The following is a 13,506-nucleotide window of genomic DNA, read 5'->3' as shown; positions in this document are numbered from 1 at the left end:
CATTGTCAAAACGTTGTAATATTTTATCACTAGTTCAGTATAGCAAACATTTATTCAAAACAGATCCTTATACCACATGGATTTTTCAGATAATCATCGTTGAGTGAAAAGTGTTATATATGACTCTGCTTTGAAGAACAAAAAAGAAGTGTTGTTGTTTTAGCCTGTAATAAAAGTGCATTTACTGCATTTTCAGGTCAACTTCATGCATTTGAAAGCAGATAATGTAAGCACAAAGTTTGGTTCATGGTTACAATAGGTGTATTTTTATTTGTTTTAATTACTGAGGTGTTTAATGTGTAACATAAACACAAGTGTCAGTCTCTAACAACCAACGTGGCGGCTTGGTCCCCTGCCTATGCAGGCTGCTTTCGGACTGATGAAACGGTATAACACTGAGTAATAAACATGATACTTTATTTATATTTGTGATGGCTTTCTGCTGCTTCAAGGTTGTTCCTCGTGTTGTATATAATTTTTTTTAAAAGACCAGCATGCCTGTGGGCGAATAAGTGGGTGTAAGAGAAGTCATTACTTCAATAACTTGTGAGCCAGCTGGAAAAATGACAATTGTGTCAATTTGAGTTTGAATTGATTTTTTAATCCATGTTCTATCCAAGCTTTTTTTGTGTGTGTGTTAGGTTTAATACGATTTAGGAATCAAAGTCGGAAAGCCGGGCCAGCTTAATAAAACCACCTTCAGAATTCCTCTGGTAGAAATGAGCCTCTTCAGCCAGCTACTCTTAACCACTGAACTCACTGTAAAATGTTTGGTCATGGTCTGTAAAACCTTCCTGACCTTTTGCATTTTGGCTGAACTACATGGGGGGGGGGAGAGAAAATGAAAGTCGAGTCACATCTTAAATGGGGCATACACACAGGTGCCGACATCTGAACATCTTGGCTTGCACAGGAGGCCATCCTCTCCCCCTGAGATTTCTCGATGGCCTTATCTGTGATCTGCAACTGATGAACTCCTCAAAGACTCTGGATTTTGCTCATATGGATCGGCTGACTGAGGGACGGGGGAGGAAGAGGAGGCTCGGTCCATTTCTCTCTCCCAGGGAGATAAGCGCTGTCTGTCAACTTGATTGACATATCAAAGAAGGGCACCCCTTCACCACTGTGGGGAGAGGGCGACTCGACTCCTCGATGGGCTTTCTCAGCGATTTCTCCAGGCTGGATTCAAATGTAAACAAGCCACACACGCAGACACCACTGCTTTGTTTGTGGCCATAAAGCGGTATTATGATGCTGCAGGATTTTTTGCACAATGAGACCTGAGAATTGAAAAGCAGACTTCAGCAAAAAGAAGAAAAAAAAAGAGAGAGAGAGAAAGAGAGGACGGCTCAGAAATGGCTGATGACAATGGCAGATTCAAGTTCCTAGATGCATGTCTGGAATTAGTGATTGTGGTGAAGGCATGCTTAATGTCGGTGTTTTCTAACACTGAATCAAGATTGAATCAAAACTGTGCTCTTCTTATTTGTGTGTTATGATTTTGGTTCTTTCTATCTCCTCGGCACACATAAAGAAATAAAAGAAGCCAGTAAAAAAAAAAAAAAAAAAAAATGTGCACTCAGGAGAAGCCAGTCACCGACTGCTGCTTCAATCAACTGGACAAAAATGAATCTGTGAGCAGCCCTTGACTGTCAATGTTAACTTTAGCCATTATTTAAAATAAAACCTTGTCTGCAGAGCGCTATTAATGTCAAGCTACTGTGAGCTGTTCCAGGAGTGACGCATTCAAAAGCAAAATATTACTGTAACTCAGCTACTTCTGGCAGCATCATGCTGAGTGAGACCGGAAATTAGTGAGGCAGTAACAATACCTTTAGATCCCATGAGTTTGTTGGTCTTGTCATAAATTGAAAAGAGACATGTGGCGCTGCTACCTGCTCTGTCCTGCACGCATTAGTGTTCGCCTAAATTGTTGTCTTGATTGTTATATCATCCAAGTCCTGTTTACTGGAAAAGTGCCTTATTGAAGCTCAACTAAGTCAAACCCAGTTTGAAAGCCAAGGCAATGACTTAAGCCACTAAGATGTTACACCAGGATTAATTAATTGACACACTGATTGTTGGTGTGTTGGAGGAATGAAAAAAAACAAGTCATAATATCAATTTAAACGCTACACACAAAGGCTACATTTACACATACCCAGGTTCTTACAAAAAAGGATATTTTCCCCCTCGACGTTTACAAAAAAAAAAAAAAAAAGAATTTACACAGACCCGCATATACACCTAGTTCAGAGCTACTATGAGCATGCCAAACCTGTAGGGGACAGTGTAACAAGAAGTGTGAAGCCATGTTAGCCAATCAGAGACCTGGAAAATACACATCATGAATGGCACGAGTCATTTCTGGTTTTGTCAGCGCACAGTTCGTTTGTTTGGACCGATAAAGAAGCGGAGCGCCTCTTAAATATGGTCGTAGAATATAACGGCAAATGTACAAACAAGCACTGCTTTCACAGGATCCATTATCATCACAGCAAAATATAAACAGGGATGACGATGATGCTTCTGATGCGTATATTGACATTAATCTCCATCTACCCCTCTTTAGATGCAAACAAAGACACAGTTTTTTCCAAAACTTAACTGTAGCTGGAATTTTCAAGAATCATCATTTGTGGCGACACATACCTGTGTTTGTGTAAAACGCAGGGAAATCTCACAGGTTTTGTAAATACCCGGGTATGCGTAAACAAGGCCAAAGGCCTGAACTGCAGCTGAACACGTTGCCATTTCCACATGAGGCACCCTGTGAGGGGTTGATTTGCAAGAGTGCTTCCCAGAATTGGGAGTCTGCTGATGTCTGTTTGATGGTAGTTTCCATCAATGGTTTTGTTTCTGCATCTTCTCCATTTCTTTCAAGAATATACACATTCAGAATACAGATCAGATTCCTCCAATTAATTCAAACTCCCACTATTTGCACATCATTAAGAGAGTAAGTTACATCTGAAAAGAAGCCATTTTTTTTCTCTTCTTTTTCTACCTTTTGAAGAATCAACTGGCAGCACTGGCAAGTACTAATTTTCAGTGATTTGCGCCACACCTGTCAAAAACAAGTACAAGTCTGTAAATACTGACCAAGGAGCCAGTAGCACACACATACATACGCACACCCACACAGACAGACACACACAAACACACACAAAGAAACAGAGCGTTGGGGGAGAGTCTCATAGCAAAGGACCGAGAGTAGCTCCCTCCTTTGATACAGCAGCAGGCAGCCTGCCAAAATAGCCTTATCCTCAGCTCACCACTGCTCAAATGAGGCTTCAATAATTTAACCAGGGACCAACAAGGAATCACAAGAAGACTTGGTGCGCATTTTAGCACTAACGGGGAGCTTCTATGCTGCATTTTCTCTGAGTTTTCTACGGACCTCTAAACACCTGATGGGTTTATTTTATTTATTTATTTATTTTTTCCAAAAAAATATGCCACGAGTGTGCATTCGGCTCCGGGGCAGGCACATTAAACACAGCCACACTGCCACTCCTGTTCGGGACGCTCGCGTGTGGCAGAAATTTGACAACAAGAGTTTGAAAAGTGCAATAGCTTGCTGGTCTACTACTGTCTTACAATCCATAATATTACAGCTAGCACAACACAAGGGGTACGAGGGGAACGCAACCCATTCTGGAGAGTGACGGTGTGCTTCATACATCAGAAAGCTGGGGTTGAAAATCACACAGGCTGCTTTGCATTCACCTCTCCTTCCTTCAGAAGCGGTTAGGGTACCAGCCTCACTGGAGAAGCCACGGAAAAGTAATTGGAAATTCAGGCCCAGGCTCGGAGTCGCCATTTATCAGCCAGAGGTACAGTAGCATTTTACCCAGGCTGCTTTAGTGTTCGAGAGGATTGATATTTTCACAAGTGGTTTGTTACAGATGAGTCCTACGATGCAGCTGGGCGAGGGGAGTGTTTTTCATGTCCGGTCAGCCATCGCTTCTATTCAACAGACGCTGCAGCTGGTTGGTATGAGAGTCGCCATGCTCCTCTCTTAATTGAAGCAGAATAACATAAAAATACTGGCGGAAAAACACCATGTCACAGTATGTGAGAACTCCCATGTTATGACTGTGTAGCTAATCAGTTTATTTAATTGGGTCATTACTTGCGAGACTGAAAACTACTAATTTGAAATGAATATGAGCAAGAAAGAGAGAGCAAGAGAGAGACAAAGAGAGAGACAGAGAGAGAGACAAAGAGAGAGAGTTCTAAAGGCAAGTTGTGTTGCCTTTGCATTTGCCACAAGACAGGCAGGTCAAGAGGTCTGGAGGCTTAGAATTGCCTAAAGTTAAAGAAGTGAGTGGCCTGTCTTTCTGTATTACAGCAGTGATGGAGTGACAACCCACCCAGCGTTTCTTTCTCCCTGCTCTCCTCACTGCCTTAAATTCAGCTCTTGCTCCATCGGTTTACTCCTCATGACCATCTGCCGAGCGCAGGCCCCTTATCCAAGATACCATATTCTTATATTTATATCCAAGGAAAATATGATCAGAAAGAGTTTATATCACTGTATTAACCTGATTTTACTAAACATTTTATCCACGGGTTAATGTTTATCTGTCCATATTGCTGCACATTGTGGATGTGTGCCTCAAGTTTGGAAACAACTAATTGATTTAGCACCAATTACCTTTCACCGTATTATAAAAAAAAATGAACGTTCCCTAACAAAATAGAGCATGTCTCTCCAATCATGGATGACATTTTACTTTCACATCAGTGGTTTAAGTGACTTTCATTGTCTTTGTGTCAAGATGTATAAAGTCTCTATGAGGTATTTAAAGTAGATTTCTAAGAATAATAGGTCATAATGAGAACATTCATAAAATTGTCACATGTTCACAAGATGTTGGATTGAGAATGGAAACCAGCATGTTTTGGATTGTAACAACTTCCAATCACAATGTTGTTGGTTTGATTGTCCATTTTGGTCAGTTGTGTCTCGTCAGACAAGGCACTGAATCCCGAGTTGCTTCCAATGGAGGATGAGCACCTTGCATGGCAACTGCTGTGAGTGTTTTGTGTGTGAATGGGGGTGGATGTGTAAAGCACTCTGTGACGCATTGAATAGAAAGTCATTCTTAAAATCTATCGTCTGGTTGCGCTTATAGGATCATGACTGACAGCTGCTCCAGGCACAGACTCAAAGCCAGTAGTCGGACTTGCGTCTGTGATTGACCTAGAGTCCACGGCTTCACCAGAATGTGCAGAATGTGGCCGCAAACCATGTCACCCACGCAAGTATGTACATGCACAAAGACTTATATTCCAAATAGTTATCTTAGGAAATATCCGTAAAAAGCATTCACAAAAGGTATGGTTCATCAAGGTGTTTCATAGCCATCGGTGGGTTTATTCAGGGCAGTATGCTTCCTCCCACAGTCTATAAATTACATGGCAACAAATTGCTCAGGTGTGAACCTTAAGCCAGGTTTGTGTCATAAGTGCCAGTTGTTCTGGCTAAAGTAGGTTTACAATTGAGATGAACAGTAAATAATAGGAATACATGTCCTTCAATGTAAAATATAATATACTTTATGTTTACTCTTAGAAATAATAAATGGGAGGATAGGTTATCAGATTTCCCACAGAAGTGCCCACATTGACATTATGGAGATCTGACTCCATACTGAAGTGCCACGCTCATCATCATCAAAACAGAACAGCCTCTCTATACAAACATTCCTCATATATTTAGACACTCATATGTAAAATATGGCAACATTCAAGTGATTTTATTGGCTCCCTTATATAAATTTGTGTTGCAATTCGCATTTTTTTCCTGAATATTAAGCTAATTTGAAAGCACAAATCAGAGAAGCAACGTTATATCCAAGTCCATCCATCACGTGTGAAAATAATGTAAATGACTGACGAAATATGTAACTTATGATCTGCACTGCAATAAGTGCTTAGTAAATTAAGAACAGAACTCTTTCTCTAAGTTATGATGCAATAATCCATTTAGAGAGGCCTGATAGCTGTCATTATTGGTGTTACTAAGTACCCTGAGCAGTAATCAACTGTAAACAGCCTGCAGGTCTCTGTAAGTCAATAGCTCCGAAAAAATTCTCTTTATTTCTGCTGCTATAAGTTATTTTGGCTCAGTCTGCTTTGTCTGTGATAAAAAGGAATTAGAAAAAAAATGTTTACGATTAATGTGCAGTGGCCTAAATTCACTGTCTCTCACTTCCTGTTGTCCCTTATTTCCTGTTTACTGATATAGCGCACGCCATCTGTGAGCCATTATCATTAAAATCCAGAGACTGACACTCTGCTGGCACGCACAGTGAGAGATGATGGAGAAGGAGAGAGCAGGCACTTTTTTATTGTCAAGACAGACTTCAAGGTGACAGGAGAGGTGTCGGAAATTTGATTGATCGCACCCCAAATCCGATAGGGTCCGATAACACACAGCTGAGTCAACCCACCGAGATCGATACGGCTGAAAGTGACTGAGATTGATATTCGTTTCTCTTTTTTCTGTGAATGCATTATGCCATAAATCACATGCAGTTGGTAATCACTTCATATGCTCACTGCCGAGCGGTATGATTAGATTGGGAGCCGTGCTTATTGTTTATTATTGCCCAAGTAAGCGAAGCTGAACAGAGGGCTAGTTTCCGCATTATTTACATGCAGCTTGTGAGCACTCAAGAAGATGAAGGCTTGGACGCAAACGGATGCAGAGAGGAAGCACTTAAGAAGACCAAAGCCATGCTTTTTCTCCACATACTGCAAGCACTAAAGGTAAAGCATATCAATATGAGGAATATTCTGCAAGGCCAGTACTTCCACATAACTGCTTTAAAAGTTACTGCAAACTTTTGCATTACTTTTATTTGTCTGCCTTACTTGTGTCTTAACCAAACGTTGACTCAAAAGAACAAATCGTAGATATTGAAATCGGACAGATTTCTTGTACAGTGTTTTAGTTGATGAGAGACTGTCATGGGGGAACCACCTCGATTATGTCTGCAACAAAGTTCTGAAGTCATATGGTATAATGAGAAGGGTCATGTCCAATGTCACTGTACCATAGTTTAATATATACTACCAGCCAAAGGTTTGTACACACCTTCTCATGTAAGATTTTTTTTTCTTGACTATTTACATTGTATACTCTCACTTCAGTGAAAGTATCAAAACTATGAATGAAAACGTGGAATGAAGTAGTAAACAAAAACATTGGAAATAACTCAAAACACATCTTATATTTTCAATTCGAGATTCCTTTGCATGGACAGTGGTGCAAACCCTGTGCCTTCTCTCAATGAGCTACAAAGTATCACCCACAATGATTTTCACTTCACAGCACATTTTGTGCAAAGAAAGGAAAAACACTTACTCATGTGAAGTAAAGAGAGTACATAAAGTAAAAAAACCAAAAACAATAACAAACCAAGATTAAAACCTATTAACTGCTGAGTAGCCCTAAACTTCTAATTTCTACAGTGAAACAATAACCCCCCAAAAAATTACACACCGTAATGAAAATAGCAGCTTTACACAAAATATGGTAATGAATCATTTTTACTGAGTCAGCTGATGGACCCTGAGCAAGACATCCCTCCACAAGATTTAAATACAGTTCAGTCAAAACAACTGATATAAAGCTCAGTAAAACAGAGTAAATCCTAAATGAAATGACAAGTTGGTTGACAGGGTGGCACTTCATAGTACATGTAGTTCATGTGGGCACAATATATTACCCATCCCTGCTTTATAATCTGAATATCGGCTGTTTTAGAACAAAATGGACACTCATGTAGACCTTGTCAAGTAAAGACAGTGTTTATGTTAAAGTATGACAGGTGCTGTGTGGATACAGGCTCAAGCTCATGTGATGTAACGCACACAGCGACTTCAGAATAAAAGACCAACTACCTCCAGAGAGATAGCAGCAGCTCAAAATAGTCACGAATGCTAAATTAGGTTACAATATTTGTAATCAAAAATAGTCACAAAAGTACTGTTACATAGTGACTAATATTCACAACACCATTTTTAAGATATAGCCCCTCAATCTTTTTCATTATATCAATTGTTCACATCATGAGAAGCATGTGCACGTTCTGCAATTCATGTACCAGATTCTTCCCTCCAGAAAGATGAACGTCTAATGTTTATTCAACACAAGCTGATGCAGTTTGATAACGCACAGGTGCACAAAGATAATGAATAGGCATCGGGTCCAATACTGCAAGGAGTACTCGTAGTCGTACTTGTAAAGGATCCCCGATACAACTTGCCGAGGTCAGCAGCAAAGTCAGCAGCAGGTTGACAAGAATGGATGAGCGCGGTTAAGAGATTCTTTAACATTAATGAGAATGAAAAAAAGTAAAACAGACTGTAAATTATGTTCTGTCAAAATATCAAAAGGAGACAAAAGCGAGTTTGTACAATGCCAGTGGCATGCACATCAGTTGAACTGCTCAGTGGATCCAGGAGGCTCTTACTCTGCACCATGCTCCATGTTAAAGGGTTTCAGGGCTCACACACCAGCGATGCTACATGCTACACATGATTAAGTATAGAAAGATGCTATGCCCTGCCTTATGCATACTGTAGATTGTACAGCTGTTGGGAAATGTGCGGAGCGTCAACGCAGAGGCTGTTGGTTGTTCGCAGCAACACATAGCCTTCTATTATCATTTGCATATGAAGTATCAACTTGGATTTATGACATTTAACAAGTACTTGTATCTGTACTCAGTATTGGCAAGCAGCTGAAGGTTAGGACTTGCACTTTAGAATAGTGTTATCTATTTTGTCTAACAACGAGGGCATTATTTTCCACCATTTCGTTTCAAAATTCCAACCATAATCACTTGAGAGCTTGATCTTCACTCCTGCCTTAAAAATTGAGAGTATTTCATCAGTGAGGCTTTTCCACCACCTGAGAGCTACAGACGACCATTGTGAGTAACTTTGGATCAAGTACTGATGAAAGTGCTCCAGGCTTCTCATTGATAGATTGCAGAAAAAATGAATACAAGCACAGATAAAGGAATAACTTTTCGGTAAGTAAGTTGCTGCTTTGTACTGCACTTGATTAATGTCCCTTCATTCTATTTTTATACCAGCTATATATATAGTATATATATATCGCTGTTGTGACATTACTGATACAATCTATTTATACATGCACATAAAAAAGAGCAGTGATAAATAAAACACACGTAATTATATGGATCTGGACTGAATATTTCATCACTTTCACAAATTTACAATAAAGATCTTTCACAGATTCACAACATTTACTGCTTGGCTTTTATTGTTGCTGATAATTTATGTATAAATCAGCGTTAGGCCTGTGATAGACTGACAGGATGCACAGCTGGGGAGGCCTCAAGGATGTAAATAAGCGAACAAAGCAATGATAAAAGGTTCAAGAGAAAGATGTCTGGTACTTCAGGACTTTGACTGTTCCATTTTGGTTGCCCAGAGAGAAATATATTGAGTTGTCAATTTCACTTAGTGTAAAGATGCTTTTGCAAGCAAAGAAAACAAAAAACAATAACCATTTGAAACACAATAGGATCCTTGGCCTTTCATCTTTGCCCCTAGAAAACAAATTTTGTAGGAGTTCTATGTTTATTCTGTAGTGTTGATTAGTTTCTCTAGTTTGTGTTCTTGAGGAAGACTAAAACTCTGTTTAATCGCTTTGTGGTATAATAAAATAAATTACAATAGAATAGTCAACAGGTATTGCAATGCATTAATTGCATTTATATTAATTATGTTGATTGGACAGCAGTGGAGGGCAATTTTATTTAATGTTTACCTGCACTTTTAGTGCTTTATTTGCTTATGAAATGTTTATTCTTTATGCAAAATGGTATAAGCTAGGGCTATCATTTAATTTAAACATTAACAGACTCTGAACAGTTCAGTTGTTCCAATCCAATTCCAGTATAAAATCAAAATATCTGAATCAATAATAACATTATCATGTAGATACAAAACCTGTAGCATGACAATGTTCTATAAGTCATAATGCCGTTCAGTACTTCTGCACTAATAAAATCATGCAGCGTCATCATAATTGTTGGTTCCAGGCTACCGAACAAAATATGTTTCAGTGATTTCAATGGAAGGGAGCACTTGGGCACAACAGTGTGTCAGTTTTTGTTGAATAAAATCTAAAATACATTAGATGGAGCACAGTGCTATAGAATATATGGAAGGCATTACTTAATGACTATAAATAATTCAGGCAACATGAATATATTATATTATGTAGATTCTTTGTATGTAAAGTAATTTAATGACTCTTTTCACAAAGTAAATGCATCAACCAGTGAGCAGCAGAAGCAAAACATATGAACCAACAGGTCTATGGTATAGTATACTATAGTATAGCATAGTATAGCATGTTGCTTAGTTGAGAATATATAGCTGTTCAACACATTTGTAAAGCAAATAAATCATACTTAATTAAAACATTAATCTCTCTCTCTCTCTCTCTCTCTCTGTCTCACACACAAACACACACACACACACACACACACGCACACGCACACGCACACGCGCACAAAAGCGCTGCACCAGATGCTGATGTTAGATTATCACATACACTGGTAGCAGCAGACATTTTATCTGCAGTACAACTCAAAATGGTAATTTTCTCAGACACGAAATAATCGTACAATTTTTGGTTTTGAATAATGTCCAGTTTTGCTCAGTTCATGGAGTTGCTCGTCTGTCAGACCATTTCAGTGAGAGCCTGTGAGAAAAGAGTCCATCAGGGCTATTTATCCATATATGAATGTTTCTAGCACTGTGAATGCATTATTGTTTTGTCCATCATACACAGGAATGCTGTTAAGATTACACTATAAAGTACTGTGCTTTTGTAATGCCAAGACTCGATGTGTCCAATTATTACTATGAGATCACCAATGATACTTTACTTTTAGTGGCGTTGTGTCTTGTTATCCTGATGGTACAAGCACAAGGTTAGGAAGCTTTTTGCTTTCCTCTCCATCTGGCCTAATGAAACAACTCTTATCATTAGCACAAGCTTTAGTTAGTTATTTTCTCTTGTGAAAAACAGCTCAGGTACACCTCATTAAGTAGCATCAAAATATGTCTGACCAACCTGTAGATATACTTACCTGCACTGTTTCAAACGCAAACATCACCATTAATATATAATATGTTTAAATATTAGTGGTGAATTTCAGCTGTTTGGCTGCGGATTCTTCTCATTGTCATTTGTTTACAAAATTCTTTCAAGAATCGGCAGGACGAGCATTCTCTTTCCACTTCTCTTAAATAGAAATCAAGTGATCAGACTGACCCACACTATGTTGACAGCTCAGCTACACTGCAGTAATACAACATGTGTATATAATTAGGATGGTCCCAACAAAGAAATACATTTAGAAACGTAATATATTTAATTTGAATTCAATAGTAGAGAACTGCACTTCTTTATAATGAAGTAACTTGAACAAAACTGCTCTTCAGATGTAGCTGTTGTTCAATAAATCTTCATTTGAAAAATGTGCAACTCCACTGGCAAGTAGCTTCCCAATTTTACCCTTTTACCAACTTCTTTATAAAGTTCCTGTCAGGCTGTATTATTTTGCCCCTCTAATGAGGTAATAAAACCCTCTAAACACAACTGTTTGGCCTCACTATCCCTGTCAAAAAAAACTTTCCACAAAATTCTTGCATGCCTCAGCAAACTGCAGTTAATGCAAGATGTCTGAGCAAGAGATAAGCCGAGATGAACCTGTACACGTAAAGAATATTATCTCGGCATAGTGCAAATAGGGTTCGAGTATGTCGGTATACCCTTCTGCTACTACGTTAATTTAATGCTCAAGAGTTTTAATGATGGATACAACAGCACATTCAACAGCCTCTTCATTCCGACGTTCCACATCCACAGTAATTAGCATGGAGGCTCGACTCAAACTCCAAGTGTGGGGATTTGAGAATAATGGTATATCACACTGCAAAAAGGACTGTATTTGCCTCTCAGCCTCAAAGAATAAGATCATACAGAACTCCATAAACAGTAGCTTCTTCCCAGTTAATCGGGTAGTAAAATATCAAGAAAGGTAAATTACTTCCCATCTGATTATCCGCTGAACAGTGGAGCTCTTTCATTTTATCATTTAGTGCAGCATGTATGAGACCATTTACAGAGTAATCGGCTGTCTCTGATGCCATTCACAAGGAGTGAATGAGGAGTCAGAAGTTGAGAAGATACGGACGCTTTAGGGCCATCTGTTCTAAAGACTGTGCTCAATCTTTTGCAAACTGTCCGATTGTTGGGTGGTACACTGGAGGATGTTTCTCAGTACACACAGAGTCAAATAGAAAACTGGAACAGTGGCCAGTGGATATGTTTCCCCAACACATCAAATCCCTCTGTCAATACCTTCTTTAATTGTTTCATCAGTGTACCACAGTGTTTCTGAGAAAATGCATGAGTCCTCATGGGATCGGGGCCACATTGAATTACTACTGTGTTTCTGAAGAATCGTGTTTTCTGCCAAGTAGCCATGAGAATCAGTCAGTGTTGCCATGGAGAAGAAACCAACCAGAAGTGCCAATCAGAGCAGTATTCAAAACACCTTGTTGTTGCAGCTGTGTGAACAAAAACACAGCTTCGTAGATACACAAATGAACAATATGTATTTTTTTTTCTCAGCTCTGATTCACCATTAGTACCACACAATGAAATTACAGGATTCATAATTGAATGTGAAGAATGGTAGAAACTTTCATATTTGTTTTTTGTTTTGTTCGACTGTGATTATTTCAGAAATTGTACAAAAAGCTACTTAGTGTTGAAGAAATTCTGTAGAGGAGCTGGAGGGAATGGATTGCAGGATGTTTATATATATATATATATATATATATATATATATATATAATATGTATATATATATATATGTATGCATGCAACCAACTTTTTGCAAAAAACGACCCACCCACATTGCATGAAGTTTTAGAGAAGACTTTTCAAATCGGACCAATCGGTTAGATTTTGGCATGTTAACAGCTAACCGTCACTGGATAAATGCCCCAAAAATTTGAAAAAAATGTCCAGTACAAAGCGGATAATAGAGGCACGTCATGGAGGAGATCAGCGTCTGTTGCCAGGGAGACGCTCCCTGCTCAGTGTTTCATGCAGTGATGTAGCTACCTGACCTAAAAAGTTAGAATCCGTATGAGCTAACGGCTATCATGCCAGCGATGCTAACTCATAAACAAATGTGGCGTACTTAATTTAAAAAAATGTATACCTGGTTGAACCAAAGACAAAACAAACAAGGGTTTTTTTTTGTTTTGTTTTCACAATATGATGAAAAAATTATGACCCGATATTTACTTCATCAACTCCAGTTATCCAAGGCAAAATATTACACTGTGGACCTTGTTCTCGTCACCAAACTACCAGCACAATGAATTTGCCAGGATAGCAAGATGATATGTGGTTTTTGTTGAAGCAGA

This window comes from Blennius ocellaris (assembly GCF_963422515.1).
Source record: "Blennius ocellaris genome assembly, chromosome: 11".
NCBI lineage: Eukaryota > Metazoa > Chordata > Actinopteri > Blenniiformes > Blenniidae > Blennius > Blennius ocellaris.
The sequence above is the reverse complement of the archived record's forward strand: the minus strand, read 5'-3'. Positions refer to the sequence as shown.